This window comes from Diadema antillarum, unplaced genomic scaffold (assembly GCF_040938485.1).
Source record: "Diadema antillarum isolate AM-2024a unplaced genomic scaffold, OU_Dant_1.0 scf00000014, whole genome shotgun sequence".
Lineage (NCBI taxonomy): Eukaryota > Metazoa > Echinodermata > Echinoidea > Diadematoida > Diadematidae > Diadema > Diadema antillarum.
The window spans coordinates 617501-643441 of NW_027270903.1; the positions used below are offsets into that span (position 1 = coordinate 617501).

At 40.2% G+C, this 25941-nt stretch overlaps 1 protein-coding gene across 1 annotated transcript in view; it reads right to left on the reverse strand.

Annotated features, from left to right (window-relative positions):
* Positions 1–25941, reverse strand: part of LOC139721632 (uncharacterized) — a 78290-nt gene that overhangs the window by 37064 nt on the left and 15285 nt on the right. The window lies entirely within an intron of this gene.

The window sequence follows — 25941 nt, forward strand, 5'->3', positions numbered from 1 at the left end:
AATCCCAAGCTCGCGCTGATCGAGATCGAAATGTTGGTAGAACCCCGCGACACGTTTGACGGGTTGACAAATGTGGGCAGATGTGCGAAGATTCGAGACAAAAAAAAGAAGAAAAGAAGGGAGATATGGACTGTACTCTACATGCCTCTCTTTCATACCCCAGACCCATGTCAGTGTCTTGTATATTCGTAAAAATAACCGATCTTATCTCGTTTTCGCAGCTTGAACACACAAACAGGAAACGACGTCGTCAATAACGTCATACCCGTGTTACCACTAGGCGCCCTTTGACCTCAGGTCTTACTCTGGGTTCATCATGCTCTATCCAAATAGGCGATACATGGCAAGAGAGTGTGATAAGGAATTTGATTATTATACGACAACACCACTGATTTCTTTGGGGGTAGGGGTGGGGGAGAAGGGATTATAGTGAAAACAAATGCAGACATGACAGTAGAGGCATATGAGGGACAAGGACAAGAACAAAAAGTGAACCAATAATCGTTATCATTTGTTCAGGTATTGGTCATAACTTATAAACGCTGAAGGGGATAGATACACCTTTATATAGTTGAATAAGTCATTCGTACTGCGGAAAATGTTGGGTAAATTAAAAACCAGCGAACGATTTGGATCGTTATTCTAGAATGCATAAAATTTCTGTCATACCTGTGTTAAATATCACTCGATATCCGCTTGAAGCAAACATGTCAAGTACTTAAGGCGATGACTGGTGCATTTTGTTATGATTATGATGATATCTAGTCAGTGTATGAAACGAAGGGAACGTTGGTCGATCATCTTGGCTGTGAAATTATTCCAGCGTAGAAAATGATAGATTCGACAGTGGTTAGTCTATACGCATGGATTAATTATGATATCATGACAATAACATCACAATTGTAATTCATATAAAACGTAAAAGAAGTGACACGTCAGGGCAAGTGGAAGGTACTTTGAAGCCGTTGAGGAAAATCAAGAAGAAGGTCAGTTTAAATGAATCTTGAACACCTGTTACCAAGTGTCAATATCAAGACAGTTTCAATGCTAAAAAGACACAATTTTGTGGATATGGAAAAGCTCGCCCACGACCGAACGAGAGTTATTTCTCCCCAGTGCTATATAGTCTCGTGTCTCTACCTGTGAATAAATAGTGGCGAAATTAGGAAATAAAGATTATGTTTGAATCCTTTACCCTTGGGTAACGGGATGGTGTCATGAGGAATTTCATGCTATCATTAAATCTCACATTTCAATACTTCTGCGAATTCCGACAAGGAAGTAGGATACCTGAATGACCTCCGGGGGGAAGTGCTTTGTTTGTCTGTTTCTGTGTTGTTGTTGTTGTTTTTTTTTGGCAGACGCGACATTCACTCATATTGTTTCTCCAGAGAAAATATTGCTTAACTAGCAATCCGTCAGGTCACCCGACGCTGCTTAGAGTGAAAAACGGGAAAATCTTTGCGTTAATTGACCCTTGACCTTGGCACGCGACTCGCGTGTCATCCGTGGCTGCCGACTGCCTCCTATCGCGCTACATGTGGGGGAAAGGTCGTGGAGATGGTAAAAGGTCACACTATCAACTATCAAAGGATGCCTGATATAGGTGTTATCAGAGTTGGATGCCTGATATAGGTGTTATCAGAGTTTACTGCTGTGATGGTTATTCCTCATAACTCTTACCTGCCTCAAATTCGAGTAGAGCTGGGGGAAATCTGCAGAAGAGCAAGTTTCAGTGATTTTTCCCCTTGTTATTTCAAAACCACTCCGCTTTCTTCTGATTTCTTCTTGGAAACGAAATACGGGCATCGGTTGAACATGTAAGAAAATTGGTTTAAAGGTCAACATTCTTTGGACAATAATAGATAATCACCCATTGCTTCTTCTTTTTTTTTTGGGGGGGGGGGTGGTGGTATATATTGTGTCATTTCACGTATCAAATTCCGTCTCGATACTTTCTCATTGCTCACACAAAGTGATTCAAGCCATTTTTTTCTTTCATCAATTCATATCGATCAAAAATTCTGAAAAATCACGACTGTATGGCAATGTCACTCCGGGTGTAAACTTAACAAGCCAGGAAAACTTGAATTGAAAGGCATACGTGACTACGTCGACATGTTGATGTAAAATATTTATTCATGTTTTTAAAAGAAACTTTACGGTGAATATTATGGGGTTGAAATGCCCGCTGGTGGTCTGAGCACCGGTCCTTACTCCTCCACGCGAGCCTGACCCCTCCAAACACCTCAACCATACTCGGAAAACCTGTTCCTGTAATCATATCAACGGAGCGACCAGCTCCTTTGCCTGTGATCTTGAACGTTTATAGCCACGTGTCATTTCTAGTTTGATGACATTCCGTTACATGGCCCCCTTAATCATCACCTCCCAACTGATCTTCGGTTTTTATTCGACGTCTCGGTAGAGGGCGTGCTCTAACAGGTTCACGAGTGACAAGCTTGTGACATGATTTTAAACGGGTGTATGGGGACATGTTCTGAGACGGTATCTGTGAGTTAATGGGACGATGTATATCAATAATCTACGAAAAATTGCATCACTGTGTACTCAACAAAATCCCCTATGTCATCGTATACACAAATCAAATCTCAATGTTTATTTGATGGCTTTAAAAGCAATGTTTGGCAACTTTTCACAATAGAATAAAGCTGTGTGCTTTATTTGTATAATAAATGTGCATGTTTGTGCGCATGTGACATAGAATGGAACTATGCATATCAATAAACTAGATGTAAACTAGTTAGCAAGTTGGTGTGACTCAGACCAAAAAGGCTATAGACCAAAACATAATTAGACAGACATGTTATAGATAGAGACAAAATAGATGTATGTATAGATAGAGAAAACGATAGATAGGTTGATTGATAAATAGATAAGTTGGTCGAGATGAGAAATAGGCATATATCGAAGGACAGGTAGATAGAAGTATAGAGAAATAAACAAATTAAGATAGATAGACAAGGCTAAATAGAAGGATAGATAAATAGATAGACATAGAAGATAGAGAGGATGGATAGATAGAACAGACAGACAGACAGACAATAGCAATTGAATACTCTTGAAAGGATAGAAAAGCATCTACTGTTTTTGTCCTCAGACGGACTTGTGAAAAAAAAGGAGGTCGAAAAATTCAAATTCAGCTTTCACGTCATTACTACTGAAGGTCATGAGGGGCTTAGTTTACTCTCATAATTTTGACCATTTATTACGCAGGTCAGTATTCCTTTGTAAAACAATCTTTGGCAATGATGGAATGAAGGAATAGGCCATATCGCCGAGACTACCAAATTTATCAGGAGACTATAAGAAGAAATAAAAAGCTAATAACCACAAAAAGTTGACAAGAAAATGAATGGCCCACACGGACCGGCGTTTTCACATGTTTGCTTAGACAATCTGCCTTGTAAATCGATCCAGCGCCTATATTGGAATCGTTACGGATCGCGCTGTGATTGATCGATACGTGAAATGAAATCATGGTATCGTATTTCCGTGCGCGTTTGATAATACATCAATTTTACACCTTAGTCACGTCGTTAATATTCTCTACTCAACACCAGTATGCAGTCTTAATGTCTGTCTCTTTTTCCCAATACGAAATTGGCGACATTTTTTTCTTTCTTTTCTTCTAAGACCTGGCTGATTAATTTAGCTAATGTGTGAAACAGCCGTCTGTTTGTCTCCTACCATGTCAGTCGCGGCGTCGCCTGGTGTTACCATTAATATTGTCGGTTATTCGGTTTGTTTTAATGCATGATCATAGGTTTGTGTTATGAATGCTGGTCTATCAAAAGGAAAAAGCGCAAGTAGGAAGTTGGAAAGTGACAAGAATCTGTTTTGGAGGTCGTTGTTTCTTTGATTTTGTCCCTTTTTGTCCTTTTGCCTCTGTCAGTGATACGAATGTTATCATTATCCACATAATCGTCCATTTTCTCCTCTTCTAATTATTCTGTTGTAACCTCAAACACACCATGAAGAGTCAGAAAGAAAAGAAACAAAAACAAAACAAAATGAAACATAAAACATAATGAAAAACAAGGCATGCTTAGACAGTGAACCACCAAAATAAACTGCTAAATCTCGTCCTGAACCCATCTGTCTGTCCTTCCTATTCTGATTCGGGCAGTTTTTCAAGGGACCTCTTTCATGGCATGTCCGGACAATTTCCCCCCATAGTAAGATACCGCAGGACAACTAGTATCGCGGTATGGGACAACCCCCTCTCACAGTACACAAGGGAAACGGAGTTAAACGAATTAGGAGGAATTGTCCACAAGAAGCTTGTTCAAAGGCAATTTTCCAGGACCCTTGGGCTCAGGACCACGGTTCTTGTCTGCCATATGTGCCCTTCCGAAAAGAACTTGGTCTACAAATGACCTTCATTTGTTGACTCTTTGCATTTATTGGTAACCGGTAACTATACCATCTCATTTGCTAATTTGCTATCCCAGAAAGTTTGTTAAAGTTTATTCTGATCCTTTTGTCAAACTGAGATGTTAACACGATGCGAGATAAATATTGTCATCTTATTTTTTTTACAACTAAACATGAAATTTGATAAGAATATAATGAATGAATAAAGTGATAGAGTAACACTTGAAATAGTACGTCTATATCTTAGCAAGACGGGTGATTGTAAGGATCAGTGATCCTCGTGTGATAAAAACAGGGAATATCTCAAACTGAAATAGGTTCATTTCACTGGAATCACATCACAATCATTACATTGTCTTTGACTATCAGAGAAAAAGCAAACAAAATCCAATGATGGTTTAATATTTCACGTCTAAGAGTATCCATGATTCGATAAACGGCTAGACGTACGCCTTGAGAATGCAGAGCGCCATCCTTAACTATAAGAATATTCATTCACAGTAGATGTTGGAGAAGTTTTTAAAGTAGGGCAACTTACTTTCCTAAAAAGAAAAAAGAAAAAAAGAATGTATATATATATATATTTAATTATATGTATATACATGTATATTATATATATATATATATATATATATATATATATATATATATATATATTTCAAAACAAGATTATTAATTGAAGGAATAAACTGTGCTAATACAAGCAAGCAGAAAGATCGAGAGAGAGAGAGAGAGAGAGAGAGAGAGGAGCTGAAAATCATTCAGAATGATAATCAACGAAACGATTATGATTTGAGTAGATTTATCATAATTAGAATAATATTTATGTAAATAGTTTCTGTGTACTTTTTTAGTCATCCTTACACTACATCATCCGATTGTTCTTTATTTTGAGTGTAATATGAGTTCGTTCCCCGTAACATGACAGAGACACATTGTGAGCTGTAAGTTGCTCGTGTTTGATTTTCACCTCGCTAGAAAGACAGAAAGAAAAAAAAAACAGTTTCAGAATAACGTGTTAAGTGCAATTACGAACGAACAGATCAATGAAAGATGCCACGGATTGGTTGGTCTTGCTGTAGGTGATACAAGACATTAATAAAACCCCGACTGTATGGCTGACGCCACTGTGCAGCGCCATGTCCTGTCTTCCAAATGCAGCTCCCAGGGGTGTGCAAAATCTTCGCGCCTTTAAACTCGCGCCATCATTTTCGCTGACACCTACTCCACAGTTTCGCAATTGTCGCGCCGTTAACGGATACGTTCAACCCCGCGACGCGCAGCCAAGAAATTGGCGTCTAAACTCGCGACTCTGCATATCAAGGAGGAATGAAAAAAGACAAAGAAAAGACAGAAAGCATCTGATTAAGTCGAGATTTTTCTTGCAAATAAAGATATTGACTGTCTCGCTCCTGCCCTACACTCTCTCTTCACTCGTTGTTCACCCCAAATCTGCGGTGATCCGACAGTAGCCGCAGAGCTGGCGATATCGATCACCAAACCTTTGCGGCCCAGGGGGATGCAATCGGTATGGATTGAACATCAAGCCCCGTTTCTTAATCAGCGAGATGCAACTATAGCGATGATTTTGTTACACGTTCCTTAGCTCAATATTTTGCTTCTGAGATTTCGGAATAAAATGAAACGTGCTCCGAATGGGCAATGTATGAATTGTTATAAGACCGGAAGAGGGAAAAAATGCTGCGAAGAAACGGAAACTCGAAACTGCTTGTAGACGGAAATTTTACCGTCGGGATTTTCTCGCCACGGTGACTTCGTCGACGAGTGCCGGGCGTCTGCGGGAGGAAAGCCGGTGCCGCCGGGGGCTAAAAATGTCCCAGCGTCCGACTGTCTGATAGCCTGTCATTAGACCTGACATTGATACTTATTGGCTAGAGAGGGGAGCAAGAGACATCGGGGAATGACGCTATTCATGCAGAAAGACACTATATGTGTCGTAACGACAACGAAAATAAAGAAAAAACAACAGCAACAACTCTGGCATGGACGAGGAGGTCGATACGAATCGATGTTGGGTGGAAGTTGGAGTTTTCATCATGGCAAAATATGTTTCAAATGTAACACAAAGGTGGTGCTAAATGAGGTATGGGGAAAATAGATGACAAGCATGAAAACGTTGTGGATGGGAAAGGAGTACGGCATCTTTCAGCAACTTATTTTCTTTTTAAGTTTGCTTCAGTTTTTCTTCAACGATCGAAATTATAATTGGACTTTGCGTAATCGACTATCCGGAACAAAATTTCTGGTTTGATTTCTCCAGTTTCGCTCAATTTTGTTACCAGAGCCGTGTGATCCGGACCTCACTATATGACCATCCTATCATTCCTATGCCAATTCAAAATCAGAATTGAAATTGAATCCAGAGACGGCGAATACTTTGTCATGTCAACATCTGTGTGAAAATCTTGGTTTTTCATGTCACTCGTTGTAATTGAAACCGATGATATTGATCTACATATAGCTCGATATTGCGTGAAAATATGATTTTATCGGATGTAAGATGAATATACTTCCACTCTGACAACGGATTGACTGTTACTACGGTTATCTCTCGGGCCATTTTTTTTTTTAATCAGTAGTGCTGACGTTATGCAGATGATCGTTTCCACGCCGGACAGAAGCTGTCATTGCAACATGCATACGTTCAGTAACCATATAGTAACAGAGAATGTGGAAGAATAATAAAGTAGAGGGTTAGAAAGTAACAAATTTCGTGACAACTAGTTGTCAATGCTTATGATGATATCTATAAAGATTGTTCGATTAAAAGAATCATACATAATTATTCCCGATACACTAGCCTGTTTAGTCTACTTGCCCATAGACGCGGCAATGTTTTGCCCTGCATATATAGACCAAGCTTACTGGGTCGAGGTGGAAAAAGTTCGTCATTGCAGAAAGTTGACAACTGAAATTATGAGTGGAAAAAATGAGCAAAGAAAATGGTATTCCATCGGAATTCGAACCCGACACCTCCGGATTGCTAGCCCGGTGCTCTACCAACTGAACTATAGAAAGCCCTAGTCTGCTAGAACAGTGTTCGTCCAAGATACCCTAATTCTCAATGCTCGAATGGTCAGAAGCTATAGCAGTGTGTATGTGTGTGACACACACGCACACACGGGTATGTGTGTGACACACACGCACACACTTGAACCTGACATAAGCCCGAAGGATTATTCAACTTGGGATAATGTGAGGGATCACCGAGACTTCTTGCCTCCTGAAATTAAGCTTAGGACATGCCGTTTTGTCTATAATGACAGTCTCAAGAAGTCTAAACAAGTGTCAAGTATATATTTTATTAGTGGAAAAATGAGAAAAGAAAATGGGATTTCATCCGGATGTATTGTAAGTATATGTTTTCGTGGTTTTGTTTGAAATGAAAATGAATGAATTCGAAATGAATGACAAGAAAAAGAGCGACAGTATATGTGACAATTATTTGTCCATTCTTCCCGCCTATTTGGCGCGATGCAGAGCAGCAGACGGTAGCCGACATCATCCAGGAAGCCAGTGTTGTCCCCATGGCGACACCTTCAAAGCTAAGATTGGTTTTTCAAACAAAATTTACAACCAGTTTCCCTCCTTAGAGCTGATCATTTTGGGTGAAAGGCTTCCGTTCAAATGCCACTCAATAGTCTTGAGATCATCTACGATATGCTTGTATGTCAGTTATCATGTAATAATTATGCACGTGTATAGTGAAGACACCTCCCTGGTGAAGGTAAGCAGACCATTGCTGAGACTTCTTGCCTCCAGCTCGGGTGAAGCTTGCGGAGCAGTACGCCCCAATCATGCATGTCTTTCCCGCTGTCAAGAACCTGATTATTTCTGATATTATATCTTCTTTTTAATATCATGTTATATATGGCACGACATTTTAAAAAGATCTGGAACGGATGTATAACTGCAGGTGTGACACTGTAGGGCCTACGTTGCGCGCCTGCGCAGTTTGTTCCTGAGTGTCATGACGCAAGCATTAAAAAAGCAGTGTCACAACCATCCAATCACCTCTTTCCTCTTGGAAAATCCTAGGCTTGAAGTGAAAATATTTAGTATAGCCAAATAGTTGGATGGGGTATCGCAAATGAAGCATAGTTTTGTTGAATCTATCGAGCTCAGTAGATTTTTTAAAATAACTTTCCAACAACTTTTTCTGACACATCTCTATGTGTGAGACCACCTTGCAACATTGTGAAAGCACGCCACTTCTTGTAGTGGAAGATGCATTGGAAGATCTGGACCCCGTTTCATAAAAGATGTTAGGAAAATAACTCTTGCTGGAAGGCAACTTCTCATAGCAACAGCCAATCAGGAAGCTGGATTCTTGTCGTTACCATGACAATTGTCATTCCAGCAAGAGTTGCTATCATATCAAGTTTTATGAAATGGGGTCCGCGTCCACTCCTCTCTTCCATTCTCATTGGAACTGAATATCTGTGAGTTGTAAGCGGGATTATCGCTGTATACAGGATTCAGGTTATCGATAAAAATTAATTTGTATAGTCATGGAAACTAAACGTTACAGAATGTATACACCGGATTAAAGGTAGCATACCTGCCAGTATGTCGCTCCCCCTCCCTCACTAGGCCTATACATGCGTTTGAAAAGTATAAGAATTATGTTAATTGAATACTTGCGAAATCAATGACAAAAAGAGTGTCTCCAGCAACACGTGCCTTCACAACACACACAAGAAACAGCCATAGTGTGCATTTGGATGAAACAGCGAATTCTACTAAGGGAATACAATCGTTCTTGCTCGCTTTATAAGATGTGGTTAAGTTGCGGTTTTCCATCAGCTCTTGCAGATTTACCCCCGGTACGCAATTCATCTATAGATGCCGTCAATAGCCAACGCTCCCTCAAAGCTTAGGGGTTGAATGACATTGTGTTCACATTGCGTATGGCCTTGTTACTCCCGTGCAAAGGTGCTGGAGAGGGTTAAAATCTCTTATTTCAGTCATTTGTATGACAAAGCACCACAGAATACACGAGAATATAAAGCTCTATATGGCTGTGACAAAACCAACGCAACAACAACAACAACAACAACAACAACACAATAACAAACAACATTAAAAACAAAGCCAAGAGATTGGGGATCATATTACATAACTTACATAAATCTTGAACAAAAGATGCAAACACAAACTATGGTGCGTTGTAATCAAAAACACTAAACGTTCGTACTATATGTAGGCCTGCTAGAAGTAGGCCTACGTCGTCAGACAGATCGATATCTATATGTGAGTAGACTCCACAAACTGTCAGACATTCAACAACTTCAGTTGAGCACTGCTGACTCCTTCCGCTTCCAAATCTTATTTTCGTACATTCTGGACATTGACATCAAAAACATTACAAACGGACTTTAAAAAAAGACAAAAAACATTATTTGCTTATCAACACCGTATCCGGACTTTAAAGCCGTACGTAATAATATGACCAGGGAGATGCACCTCCCTGATATGACTTAAGTCCGAAGAGGTCACAGCTCACTCATCTAATCGGAAGACTGCGGTATTCCCGCCCTGAAATTTCCACGAAAATTACCTTGACAAGAACAAATCAAGTCTTGTCCGACTGATAATCACCCTGGTCAATCGCATTTGCCAGACACTTAAGTGATAAATATAGAGTTTAGCAGACCGTGTGGTCAGAAAAAGTCTAACTCATAGGTAAAACTGTGACTGTAAATCTCTTCACGAGAAGATTGACTCATGTCAATCAATACGAGACCTCTCTCCCCACCCCCCGTCAAAAAATAAACTAGAAATATCACTTAAGGTGATTAATACCCCCGCCCCGTGACGACAGTCTTACCCAAGGAATGATCTTTCCTTGATCTTCTGCCATTTAAATACCGTTACCATGGCAACGCAGCTTCCGACACGTCCGAAAATATGTCTTGCACATCTTCCCACCAAGACTATTGTGTGTGCCACATTTCATAAGCTTTTGTCAAAAACTGAGGAAGTAGTTCAATCCACAAGATCTTTCCTTGATCTTCCACCATTAATATGCCGTTACCATGGCAACGCAGCTTCCGACATGTCCAAAAAATATGTCTTGCACATCTTCCCACCAAGACCAATGTGTGTGCCACATTTCATGAGCTTCAGTCGAATACAGAGGAAGTAGTTCAATCCGCAAGATCTTTCCTTGATCTTCTGCCATTTATATGCCGTTACCATGGCAACGCAGCTTCCGACACGTCCGAAAAATATGTCTTCCAAATCTTCCCACCAAGATCAAGGTGTGTGCCACATTTCATAAGCTTTGGTCAAAAAACTGAGGAAGTAGTTAAATCCGCAAGATCTTTCCTTGATCTTCTGCCATTAATATGCCGTTACCATGGCAACGTACTTTCGGGTACTGTCGAAAAATGCTTCTTGCACATCTACAACCAAAGGCACACATCTGTACCAAGTTTCATGGAAATTGGGCAAAAACTGAGGAAGTAGTTTGCAACACAAAACTTTCCATCATTTTGGCTCATAATATGTGAGCTGTTACCATGGCAACATACTTTTTGTCACTGTCAAGAAATGTGTCATGCTGACCTATATCCTAAGACAAACATTCAATATGGATTCCATGAGAATTGGAAGAACACTGATGAAGCAGTTTTGCCATGAAGCATTTTGCCCTATATTTTACCAATAACATGCCGTTACCATGGCAACGCACTTTTTGCCACTGCGGAAATATGTGTCTTGCACATTAACATATTCAGATGAACATCTGTACCTAATTTCATAAAAATTGATCAAAAACTGTGGGAGGAGTTCGCGACGCAAGATTTGTACCCATTTCTGCCTATAATATGCCGTTACCATGGCAACGTACTTTTGGGTACTGTCAAAAAATACGTCTTGCACATCTACAACCCAAGGCACACATCTGTGCCAAGTTTTATGGGAATCGGTTGAAAACTGAGGAAGTAGTTCGCGACGCAAGATTTGCAACGGACCGACCGCCCGACCGCCCGACCGACCGCCCGACCGCCCAACCGCCCGACCGACCGCCCGACCGCCCGACCGTCCGCTGATTCCTATATACCCCCTTCAAACTTCGTTTGGCGGGGGTATAACAAAATCAGAAACAACACAAAACAGTGCATGATCTCTCATGATGAAGGATTCATTTTAAAAGTGTAGTCGACTTGTCGGACATTAATTGTCGCTCATAGACTCCTTTTAAAGAGGAGATCCATCCCAAATAACAAATAAACTCTAAAAGAAAGAAAAAAATCACACAGAACGTTCCAATAATGACAAAAATCGATAAAATATAAGGAAGATATCATGACATTTTGAAAAATTCACATTTGTTCGGAAAGCATTTCTTGACCAGTCCTTATGAATATTCAGATGAGCGAGTTGATGATGTCATACCCTTACAAGTTTTATGCCTCCGCCACGAAGTGGTGCCGGAGGCATTATATTTTCGGGTTGTCCGTCCGTCCGTTCGTCCTTCCGTCCGTCCGTCCGTCCTTCCGTCCGTCCTTCCGTCCGTCCGTAATGAATTTTGTGGACAGGGTAACTATCAAAACCTTTTGAGGTATCCTAATGAAACTTGGCATGTATGTGTATTAGGGGGTGAAGTTGTGCCTATCAACTTTCGGGTGCACATGCTCAAGGTCAAAGGTCAAAAGGTCAAGGTCAAATACATAAAATTTTACTATTTCCACCATATCTATGCAATGCCTGAAGATATTTTCTTGAAACTTATACATGTATTACCCAATTAAGATTCTCTGGTGAAAGTTTATGTCATGAGGTCAAAGGTCAAAGGTCAATAGGTCAAGTGAAATATTAAAACTTCACCTTTTTTCTCTGAACCTTGGAAATTGTTCAAGGTATCTTCATGGAACATAGTATATATACATGTACTGACTGGCAGTGATTATCTAGAGAATTTAGGGTTCATGGGGTCAACGTCAAGGGGTCAAAGGTCAAGGGCAACACTTCAAAATATTACTACATGTATTTCCCTCATGTTTATGCAATGCCAGCAGGATTATTTTTAATTTTACACTTGGTGTATGTATGTATAACCTAATAGAGATTCTCTGGAAAGTTTTTCTTTTCTTTTGTTTTTGCCTCAAAGGTCAAAAAGTCAAAGATCAAGTGAAAGTGCTGAACTAATTTTTTTCTCCATATCTCGGAAGTGGCTCAAGTTATCTTGAAACGTACTACATATTTATGCATGTTCCGCCTGACAGTGATTATCTTATGAATTTTGGGGTCAAAGTCCAGATGAAAATGGTATTCAATACAGAAATTACACTTTTTCTCCATACCTTGAAAATTACTCAATGCACAAACGTATGAATGGGTCAAAGTCAAGCTAAAGTCCTTAAATCCCAAATACGTGCTCTCCTATTCATCCAATTAAACCTAGGTCATGGAAGTGGAACATTCAACACATTTGTGACAAACTTGTCATTTTAATATTTTGTCAATTTTGTGAAAATGTAATCACACATTGTCCACATATATTACTATCTAGACCTATTAGGAGAATCATGCATTATGGCGGAGGCATACCAGTCGCCATAGCGACATTTCCAGTTCATGTATGTTATATGAAATTCGGGGGGGGGGGAGTGAGGTTATTTTTTACTATTAGAGGTAATACAGATACTGCGCATGATCATAGCCAAAAGGGGCCAACATTCTTGTTTATTTTGGGTGGTTTCAAGGCAAGTTTTATATCCACAGAGCTGAAACATGAGATTCCTTGTCAGCTCTTGTCACATGATATCATCAACTTGCTGATTTTGATATTCATAACAACTGGTCAAGAAGTGTTTTCAGAAAAATTTTATTATTTATTTATTATTGAAATTTCAGAATGTCATAACTTCCTTATTTCTTATGCAACTTTGATCATTTTGCACTGTTCTGCAAGGAATGCTTTTCTGTTTCTTATGAAATTGATAAAATTCTGCCGGAGTGGATTTCTTCTTTAACATTGTGGTGGCTATATTAAAAAAAAAAAAAAAGATCCTGACTGAGCTGTGGAATGATTGTTGAAAAAATAAAAGACTTACAGACATACTAAAATAATGCTAGCTGTCACTGTCAAAGTATAGGATATGAACAAAATTGATACCACTGCACGCTTTACACAGACCGTCAGAAATCGTCTGTCCAGTGAGATAGGAAGCCACCTACCTGATCTGTCTCTGGGAAAATGGACTACAGTATTATCACTGGTCACGCTTACATTGACTTTCACATGTTAGAAGAATCTAGCAGTCGTGTTCTTAAAACAGCACAATGCTTACACAACAGACTTCGTGGCTTGTTATTGTGGGACCATTTAAGTCGTAGATTGGCCTATTGTGTGTCTTGAACTGGGGCAAATGTGAAACAGCACCTTTAGAGTTAAATCATCAGCATTCTTCCCTCACACACATCCCAAAAGGCAAGAAGAGGTGGACAGTGTGTGTGTGTGTGTGTGTGTGTGTGTATGTGTGTGCCTGGTTCTGATATATAGAGATAGATAGATGGATAATCCAGATAAATAAAAGGGAAAAAGACAGAGCTAGAATGAGATAGAAAAAAGAGGGGAGAGGGAGAAGGAGAGGTAAAAGAATCTACCTTCTGAACCGATCGATTGCAACCGAAAAACTAAACTCGAAGTAGTCTAGATTCTAGACTGTTTTATATTGTTCCGTCCCGTTGAAATAGGGAGATATACGATCCAAAGAATCTGTCCATCCGAGACACGTGAACGGGTACAGTACCGGGATTAAATAGTCTGGCTTCCAGACCCTCTGCCCATACTATTTCGCTATTCAGGATATTGACGCCCTCAACGTCGAAAACTAGTATAGTTTAAGGTGGTTTTGTCCTGCTTTGCCTTCGGCAAAGGCGGCGACTTCGTCGCCGCGGAGTCCAGTTGGCAAAGGGGCTGGAAACCAGACTAGGATTGCAAGAGCTCGTCGCATTCTAACTACGGAAAAAAAAAGATAAAACACGTTCAGAATCGAAGTATTCAGAACTCGAAGGTGTGATGTCGCATGTCGGTGCACGGGCAAAAGTCGTTGCCAAGGGCAACTAAGTGATGACACGTCTCCGTGAACGCGTTGGTCACCGCTGGTATGGGGCGCAGTGACCACTAATCCTTCTGGTATGACTTCAGAAGACCGAAGGAGAATGGCAAGGTGATGAGAGAGGGACTTGCTTGGATTGGCCAGACCAGAAAATCTCAGTTTCTCTACAAACTTCAAGATGCGTTTTCCTTTTCATCGACCACATCCTTCTCGAGATCGTCGAAGAGATTCAGTTCAGAGTCACTCTCAAGAAAATAGGAAAAATCACTTTGAAGTGATTTTTTCCCGTCCAAGTCAGTACGGCATCACTCATAAGGGTGATGTGTAGACAATTCAGATAGATAATGACAAGCATGCTGGTATCAGTTTTTGTGTATGCAATATCAATCCTGTGAACTCCAAGTGCAAGCTAACATCTTTGATGTACCCACAACACTTTATCATTCAATGATTCAGTTATGAAGTATACATTATTCTTATCAAATTTGATGGCTTTTATTTATTTGTTTGTTGCTGTTTTTGTTTGTTTGTTTGTTTGTTTGTTTGTGTGTTTGTTTGTTTATTTATTTGTTTGTTTTGGTGTTTGAAACTCAATGTCGGGTAAGTAAAATAAGAAAAAAGATATCTTATTAGTAAAAGTGCGTAGTTTCATGATAAATTGACGTATATTAATTTACGTTAATATAAATATTAACGTAAAGCAAAATATTTCTGAGATATATATTATGTGTTTTATTTAAGATCTGAATTGCGTAATACGTGTATGGAGAATCCAACATCTTCCAGGGACTCCATGAGAAAGGCGTGTAAACCCATTAGGGCTTGCATGCCTTGGAGTATTCCATGCAATCATTGCTTTTTCTTACTGTTAGACTCCGTCGAAGGGAAAGTTTAGAAATTTATTTGATCTATCTCTTCTGTGAGAGACAGTGAATACATTTTGATTGGATTATTTTGGATGTTTTTGGAGCAAGTAAGGCCTGTTATGCTGGTATTCCAGCAATGAACAACATCCTTCGATGTATTGAGATTGTTCACAATCGCATCTAGTTTACATTCATAAACTGGCAAAGAACAGTTTACTACACAAGTCCACGTAAGGCGATGGCCTCAAGAAAAGAAAAGAAACGGGTGGATCAAACGCAATCAAGGTTGTTGGGAGTGCTCGTTTTTCTACAGATTATCAAGTTTGGAGTATTTCGAAAACTCGTCGATAAGTGACTCACTTGTCTTGGAATTCTCACCACATTGATAAATGCTCCTTGGTTCACTTTATGTCCCTGACACACCAAACGGCTCCGCGTTTTACAAGCAAAACCTTGGTAACTAACTACGAAAGTACTCGACTAATCACCAAGTTTGGCAAGGCGCGGTTTTCACAACAAAACGCCCTAATATTATCGTTTCTGATCACGGGATTACGTGAGTGACTGGCAGTTTGATGGACAGAGCAGTCAACGTCTACTTCTACGTGATTTATGATGGCGTGCGTACGAGCTTTTCTCATCTACCATGTGTCAACCATGCGTTTCCATTTCCCACCTAGTCCTGGGGCAAGAAATTTATCTTCGACGTCGGAGAGGAGCGTGAGATGAATGTTTGATTGTCCGTCAAGCATGAGATACTATGTAAACTATGCTATCCGTATTATTTAGTCTGTGCCTCTGCAGGTGCTCATGACACCATCCCCGTCCTGTAAGTTGCAAGAATAAGAAGCATAATCCAAAAGTACGAAAGTTGGCACATAGATCAGGTAGTATCGTGCTGGCCAAAGCTGCAAATATGGGCCATAATGTACGAGCAACAGCAATTAACCTTGCACTGAAAGGCTGAACACGATGATAGAATATGAGTATGATAACAGTTTTGATAACAATGGAAACAATAATGAATACTGTACAACAAAGCTGGGGTTTTTAAAATCAAAATATGACAACCAAACCATGATAGGAGGAGCAAGGGGGACAACATTGATTTTGAATGTTAATTTTGATTTGATATGAACTTATTTGTTGTACATGATCGAGAAGGAAACAGTAAATGCTCATAAGCAAGAAACCACGAGAGCGGTATCCCTTCCGAAGGGCTAGTAAATGAGTAATACATAGTGTCTTGCCTCGGAGCACAACCACTGCAACCATGAGACTCGGACCATAAACATCATGGTCTTACCACTGAACCACACCAGCTCCTCATAAAAGACAAGATGGATTGTCGTGATGGTAATACTGGTTCAACGGCTGATAAGAACAACGTTTTTAGACACATAATTTTAAAACTGATAGACCGAATATAAAATCTATTCTCAGAGGAAAAGCAATAAGGGGAAGATGAAGAGATAACAGATCAAATGCCGCTAAACGGCGAGATGGAAAGGAAAAGTAATATACACGCAAGAAGACGTCAGACTATCGAATATAGTTCAGGGGAAATACTGGACAATATTTTGAGAGCAGACACATGTCATTTTCTGTGACTTCAAAATGAGTGAGAGTTCACAGGGCAAAATGCGGTTATCTCTTGACGAGTGGGATGCCTTTTTCTAGGTCATTTAAGCCCATGTCAACACAGAGAGGTCGAGCGTGTTACGACCTTCTGCGCAGCCAGGAGAAATGTTATATCATACACGAGATCCCTTCATCTGATTCGGAACATGAGGTGATATATAAATCGCCTTCCCTTGCCAACAGCATGATGTATTTCTTGAAGTGCTCCGTCATCCCGTTGCTATGGATACTGCGAGCGCCGCCAACGCGGAGCGACGGAGTCATTCGATGACATAAATCTAGACGCTTTGACTGTTGATTGACGGCTGGCTATCACAAGTGACTGACAAGCCAGCAATTTTCCTGTAGTCAGCCGACCACAGGGGGCGCAGTGATTTTCTTTCCCTCCTTCCCTTTACTTGTTGTTGTAGTTTTGTTTTTTTCAAATCGAGAAGCAATCGCCGACTCCAAGACCTTGACATTACCACGATATCCTCAACTTCATTCTGTCTGTCTGTCTGTCTGTTTATCTATCCATCTATCCATCCATCTATCTATCTATCTATCTATCTATCCATCTATCCATCTATCTATCTATCTATCTATCTATCTATCTGTCTATCTATCTATCTATCTATCTATCTATCCATCTATCTAACAATCTATCTGCCTGTCTGTCTTTCTGTCTCTCTTTGTGTCTAATTTTATCCTCCCCCCCCCCCCCCACCACCCACACACTGAAGTTCACAGTCCGGCAACCAAGACAAGCTTTTCCATGTGCCTATATATTCCCGGCCTGATACTTCGGATGCTGCATCCACTAATGCTGTGCTCTTTTGTTTTGTTTTACATGCCGTTCATACAGTATGAATTGAATTTCCTTTTAAATATGTCTGCCTGGACTTCTGATATCGTGCTGACAGTCTCTGGTGTAAAGTGTATTCTTTTAGAAGCCCATTAGACGCATGGTTTTGGTGGTGTGCCAGAGAGAAAGATACATGCCGTGTGTCTGTGGGTACTGGGGTCACGCGCTTGCTACAACAGAGATGGGCTCTCACCCTCCTGTCTTCTCAAACATAATGCGCACACTGGCCGTTATTTCCAATGGTTTAGGCCACCGTAGATATAGCCACACCTTCCATCTTTTTCGACGTGAAAGTTTTAAAGAATATACATTTATATATTTTGGCTTAATAATTGCAACAGGATTACATAACTTGAGAGCACAAGCAACGAATGACTATAAAAGTCACGATGAGTCATCCTTTAAACATTTCCTCTGCATTCATACAATACTTTTTGCTCCTGACATTCTTTCTACCACTCATCCGCACTTTTTTAATATTTGGATCATAAAGGAGAAGGAACGAGAATAAGAGTATCAAAAGATGGAAGAAGGGAGGAGGAACAGAAAGAGAATAGAGAGACAAAATATAGAATAAGAAGAAAAAGAAAGGAAGAAAGAGGAGAAGGTGGAGGAGGGAAAATCTCACAGCGAATATAGGGAAGCTCAAGCAAACAATTTGTCGATGTTTTTACTTCAAGGAATCATACTTGAAATGGGAAAGATAAACCACAGACGAACAAACAGACAACGATAAAGGATTGATTGCTTTGGACATTTCACTTGGGTGGTAGCAAAATCATAAAATAAGATGTAATGTCAAAACAGAAACTAAGCCCCTGGTTATTGGTAGTTTTCGAACGTTGTTTTCCGTTGACACACCCCTCGACGATAGAGAGAGATGGGGGGGGGGGGGGGGAACCAAAACCAATTCCCGCATAGCATAACATTCTTTCACAAAGATTTACTTCCAAGAAAATAATATCCCTCGAGTTGTCAATAAAATCAGCGATAAAAGAATATATTAGAATCCTGATTGAATGGAGAGCTCCCTCTGTAGACCGCACAGTAAAGACTTAGCCAAAGAGGTCAATACAAGGAGTAGGCATAAGTCACATTTTTTAGATCTTCTCAAATTTCAGCATTAGATCAGAGGAATGAAAATAGAACAAATTACGAATTCATATTCCATACATTGAGATCAAAGTTACCTCCTGAATTCCCGGGATTAAGGCTACTTTTCGCTTTAGATTAAACGGCTAGAACGAAGATACGTACGTATTTTGACTTGAATTTTATTTAATTTTAATAGTACTGGAGATGCACATTCCCGCACTTTATATTACAGAAAGGTGAATAGAGATATAGATAGTGCTAATTTGGGGAGAGAAAGAGATTAAAACAGAGAGGGGGATAATTGTCAATAAATAGAAGCAGAATGCAGAACCTGGAGAAGAAGAGCATTATCACGAGAAAGAAGAAGAGAAAAGGAGTAGGAGGAGGAAGAGAAGAACGGAGAGGAAGAAAAGGAGGAGGAGAAGCAGGAGGAGGATGAGGAGGAAGAAGAAGAGGAGGAGGAGAAGGAAGAGAAGGAAGAGGAGGAGGAGGAGGAGGAGGAGGAGAAGAAGAGGAGGAGGTAGAGAAGGAGGAGTGAGAGGAGAGAGAGAGAAGAGAGAGAGAGAAAGAGAGAGATGAGGACATATAGAAGACATGGACACAAGAAGGAAAGCGATGGGGAAACGAGAGGACAAATGATAATGTAATTTGAGGTAAGAACGCGCCATCCAGTTTAAATTCCCCAAGAATCATTCAAGAGATTCTTGACGTGAAATGACCATAACCAATGCTGGTGCATGGGCTGCATTTCGAGCCCCACTTTCATTCGTGCTGGCTATAGTCGTCTGATAGTGGGAATTCCCTCCACCCACCGCCCTACCCCACAAAAAAAAAAAAAAAAAACCCAAAAAAAAAACAACAAAGGTGATGTCGGCTCCACAAGAGGAATCTACCCGAGATGCAATGTCTTGTATTGCGGTATCTCAAAAGCTTTATCAAGCCGGTAAACAGTGTTCCATTCTTGTATCCTTAACTTTTAATGTCAACGGAACCCTGGTAAACCGTACGTTCAATGGAAGATTCTAGAACATTAACTACGGCCACATAGCACTTATGACGGATGAACACCAAACCAATGTTACACTGAAACAAAACACTCTTGTGTGTATAATCATAATGTGCGCAGGGGTAGATATACCGATCAATCGATAGATAGATCGATGAAAAAAAGAGTAAAAGAGGGAGTAAGATCAACAATCATCAGCACAACCAAGGAGTGTACGTGTCCTCCTTGGCACAACATGAATATGCCAGGAAATTCATCCCAACAGAATTCTTCTCCTCAGAAAGCCTTTACGAAATAAATTCATTTCCATCCTTTCAATAAAAGATGGGTGAATGTAAGACTATGGAGGAGAGTTTCCATTTTTGAAGTACTGCAAGTTATGTTTCCTTTCGCTTTGCATCACGAATCAGGGTTGAAATAAGCGTGTCAGTTAATCAAACGTGATGGTTGAAAGGCCCATGACAGATTCCATTCATAGTGACTGATGAAGAGGAAAATTTTCTTTTAGTCGAGCGATGCAGCAGCTTTGGCATGGCCGCCTGAGTCGTAGATATCGAATTAATACCGACAATAAACTGCTATTCAGTTTGTTTGAAAGCGTGATGTCCACACACGAACGTGTCTATGCAATAGCGTGTTTGCTTTATTTTACTTGTTAGAGTGGATTACTTACAACTGGTGTGCAAACCACACTATATGCACGTTCCGTTCTGTCATTCGTCGCAATGATTGAAAGAGAACATCAGGCATTATTTTACTGGATGCTTTTAATCGTAGCACCTGCCGCCGCCTCAAACAACGTTAACAATACCAACGGCAGTGCTACGCGCGTCACTGTTTGCTTGGTCTGACGTTGGTGTTTCGTTTCCTGGATTTACAGGCACGGAATAAAAACAACAACTGGGGATCCTTTTTTCTTCTCTTCTTCTCTTTTGAATGACTTTAAGGCAAAATTTGAACACGGCGCAACATTACTGATGTTTGAAGCGTGACGTTTACCGCAGTGCTTATAATGTCTCCCTTTTCTCGGTTGACAACGATCGTAATTTTGTAACACCACTACAAACAACAGCAATAATAGCGAAAGCAGTCCCATTTTCACTCCAAATGAGCACGGAGTGTTGACTAGCTTTATCATGCATTCGATCGTAATTCTGCCATTATCATATAGGTGTATATACAGCTTGAATCCTGGGGCTTGAATACACTGTCAATAACAGAGATATTTCAGTACGGATCCCTCATAGAGACTTTCCATGGCAATACACTTTTTTCTTTTGCTGTTCGAGCAAGTAAGTAACACGCTATAACTTAATAGTGTGACTTTGGGCCACTGAAACAGGCATCGCAAAATAAGAAAAAAAGTGGGTGAAAAGTAAAACCTTGTGACCACTGATATATCATGTTTCTTGTGCCTTTTCCGCTTTGATGGAAATGACTGTTTGTTAATAATGCTGGTGATGATGGCAAAATGATAATGATATAATGATGTTATGTCGAACTCGTGGGCCTCGTTTGCCCAGTGTCGGACTCGTGGGCCTTGTTTGCCTAGTGTCGAACTCATAGGCTGTATGACTCGTTGGTGTCGGCCTCGTGGGATGACCCCCATTAGTCCACTATGTGAGTCTTCATTGATTTACTAACAAACAGGGGAGTCTCAGACAAAACATCTATCTGTCCAGGCTCCTGCAGAATGGATATAGCTTCAAAGCAATGTTCCCACAAGGTGGAGATGGTCTGAATGTGTGGTTACACGAAATGCCCCCAATGGTGGGCTATATAGGAGCAATGTAGTGCCTTGTATCCCATACTGGAGAGTCCAGTGTAAGTGCGATGTAAGAATCCATTTGTTTTTCATCAATCAAATCGCCTTTGTTTTCATTCAAGAAGCAATGAGTTTATATGAGTTTAGAAGCCAGGTTTGAGAGGTTAGAAGCAAATTTTTAGGGATCAACGAGAAAAATGTGGCTTAAGGAGGTGAACAAATAGGATTAAACCATGGATGTGCTGTAGCTCCATGGTTAAACCAGTCGAGAGCACGTCACGAGTCTGACACTCACGAATCACATAGCCCACGAGTCGTACAGTCCATGACTACGACACTAAGCAAATAAGGCCCATGAGTTCGACACTAAACAAACAAGGCCAACGGGTTCGACATTAATCAAACAAGGCCCACGAGACCTACACATTAAGCCCCGTGAGGTAATGTCGAACTCGTTGGTCGTTTTTGCCTCGTGTCGAACTCGTGGGCCTTGTTTGCATAGTGTCGAACTCGTGGCCCTAGTTTGCAGAGTGTCGAACTCGTAGGCCTTGTTTATTTAGTGTCGAACTCGTGGGCCTTGTTTGCCTCGTGTCGGATTCAAGGACCTCATTTAGATAGTGTCGAACTCATGGGCTGAATGACTCGTGGGCTGTATGACTCATAGACCTTTATTCAATGTCGAAGTCGTGGGCCGTATGACTCGATGGTATCGGTGTCGTGGGATGACCCCAAACCAATCATTAGGGTGTAAGTTCGAGATTAATTGATGGTGTGTAAAATTGACGTTTCAGGCATGATAAATTATTCACCGAGCTGGGAATAAAGATTCAGTAGAATTGTATCCACTAGCCATGCTTTAATACAGCGAAACTTTGTATGACGTCACTGAGTTGTGTGTCAGTCGTACATCTATTTGTTCATTAAAACATGTTAAGTAAAATCTACAATAGAAATATCCTATCTGCCTGTTAATTCTGTGATATAAGGATAATGTTCACATGAGTAACCTTTATGTCTCTGACATCTGCAGATCATTCTATGGAAACCTATAATGGCCCTGACTATCTGGAGGCAGCAGTAAGCAGTACATTCGCGGCGGCCGCCGTGTATCTTTACTCTATTTTTGAAATTTTATGTTTTTAGACGCCGTATCCAACAGCTACATTTGGCCCTGGAACCTGACATCATTGTTTGCTAACATATGGATAGATTGTTTGTTGCCACTTTTGCCATTTGCGGTTTAGGGTGGACAGCGAACCTCTCACAACGAGAGGCATTGGGCATCAACGAGACGCGAGCTGGAGTACATAATATTGTCTTCAGAATTATCGTTTTTCAGTCACGTAATTTAAGTCCACCGAGAGATTTAGCGAAAACAACATGGAATGTGCAGAGAAAGCATACAGGATTCAGAGTTTGCGCGGCTCAGCGACCAGATAGTGCGACATCGTAACATTATAACTATTATGTCATGGCGATCTAAACCTCCAAAATGACAGAATTCTCGAATCTCTATTGGAAAACTACGTTTATGTAGTGTCGCTTGCATTAAACCTCTTTCCATGAGCATTGCATTGATACGGTGGTAATTACTAAAGTAACAAGAACCCCTCAGCTTTCGGAATTAACAACTGACACACCCTAGGGAAGCACCACTTCGACAATAACAACAGAAATTGCGTGACAATTAAATTGGTGCGTTTGGTGATACTCTCTGATACCGACCTTTCTTCACACACTGTATCCAGGAAATCGCGTTACTAATACAAGACAGACAAGATTTCGGGCACACGGGATATCTACGGAAGATGTGTAGAGTGCGTCAGAATGTATTGACCACTACACCTGATCAAAAGAGGGCGTCATTCCTTTTACACCCTCATCCTGTGACTATGGGGCTCCATGTTCCATCGTCTAGCACGAGAAGCGCGAATCTAACGCCTCAAATTGCTGGAATGACACCGACACCACATTTGGCTATCGTCCTTTCAATAGTATTATTATATTCAAATGATCATTGAACTCGTTTTAGCACAATGGCCTCTGCATTTGAAGACTTATGAGGAGTTTGTGGCTACATACGTTCAGCAGATGAAACAGTGTTCTCAAAACTCGGTCTGTCCACAGTTACCATGGCTATAGCGACGTAATAAACTTGAAATTCAGCTGGCGATATATATGTAGAGACACTACACTTCTTTTCGGGCATATATCACGGATTTCAGCGAAGTACGACACGTACCTTGTGTTACTCTCAGTACAAATGAATATTAGAAGTGTTAAAAGTCTTAAAATGACTTATGGATAAGAAATCAAGTGCCATATGAAAGGCAAAAATATGAAATTTCCACTACAGGCATTGTTGCATTATTTTGATCTTAAACATTCTGTCATAGAGACTGGAACTGAAACGAGTCAGTCGCCCAACTCTCAAAGTTTAACGACACAACAGGATAGGGAAAGTCATTAAAACGCGATTGCATGAAGCGGATGTCTTTCGTTTTCTGCCAGTAAATTGTGGTCGTGGCGAACGACTTCGATATATCAAGCTTTTATTAATACTGACCGCTTCTACTTGGCTGCAGTTACAAACAAATATAAACAAGCAAGCACAAAAACAGATATCTATGCTGCAATCATGTTATCTCAAGGATGAAAAACAATTGACTTTCGACCCGACTTTCGAATGTTACCAATTACTTTTTAACCTGATTTCAGTTATGACGTTGGTATACAGAAGATGTTTTGTTTTCCTTAATAACTCGTCTATTTGTTTATGTTAATTTTTTCTTTCTGTTTTTTTTTTTTTTTACAATCATGGCATTTCGGGAAGACTGTGAAGCTGGTATTCTTTCAAAAGCTCTGAAACTTGTGTCAGTTGTTAGGATATTATGAAAGAAAGAATATCTCATTTGAATTATCCTAACAAGTCATATTCTTGAACATTCTGACATTTCAGAATATGCCTGCGACTGTTACTTATGGTATTTTTTTCAGCTTCATCTTACACCAGTCATGATGCGGACTCACTTTGCTATACCAGCCACTTACGTACAATCAACGATCCTAGGATCTTTGGTACAACTGTCTCTCTACCAGGTCTACTAAGACTTGTTACTCTACATCATGTTCTAATTACATTGTAGCTTTCATTGAAAGTGTAAAGTCAGGTTTCCTCCATAAGACCTAAGAGTTGATAAGAAGTCATGGATTCTCAAAAATGGTCATGGAAATTCCAAGTTTCCCACGTTTTTACGAATCAGTGTTAATAGTCGAAACCATAATATACATGTACTGTAATTGGTAGTTGTGATGACGTCATCACCCACAAGACTTCTTCCTCGAACCATATTACACATTGAACAGTACACCATTCTTGTTCTTCACTGGAGATCCCCTTTGAAACGGAATCAACTTTCATAAGGGTTGGATGTTAATCAAGTTTTAGTATCTCTCTGCCATAGCGGTCACGCGTCACATTCTTTGACTCGTTATTACAGCACAACAATCATTTTGACAGGAGAGATATTTCGTTGTCGTTGTTGTTACATGCTTTCGAGCCAAAAGAGAGATGGTTTAGTGAAGGTTGGGATGCCGGTCAATGGGAGACTTACCAGGCCATATTACATCATCAACACTCATCTAATTTGCACAATATGGCTGCAACCATTACTGTTGGGATAAAAGATGTGAAACTTCAAGCCTTTTTTGTAAATTCAATTTCAATCCAAAAAAAAAATTGTTTTTGTTCTGTTAGATAGTCTTGGCGCAATTTGTAAAGTCAACATGGACCTAGAGTGGAAGTACACTTTTAAAGGGATCCGTTAGTTTTGGTTGAGACCAAACTTCAGGTTTCTAACATTTTTTGGTGAGATAATGAGAAACCTCTTATGGAATATGAAAGAGCATTTAATTCCAAGAGGAATTCATTCAACGTTTATTTGATGAAAATTGGTTTTGAAATGGCCAAGATATCCAAAACAGAGCAATCCTAATAAAAGATGGGACCCACCTTTTATTACGAATGCTTTGTTCTACTTTGTTTTTGGATATCTCAGCCATTCCAAAACCGATTTTCATCAAATAAACTTTGAATTCCTCTTAGAACGGCATGGTCTATACTATTTCATAAATGGTTTCTTGGTACAGTATCTCGCAAAGAGTTAAAAGTCCAATCGTCATCTCCACCAATACTATCCATCCCTTAGCCCAACCGCCAGGGATTTGTCCTT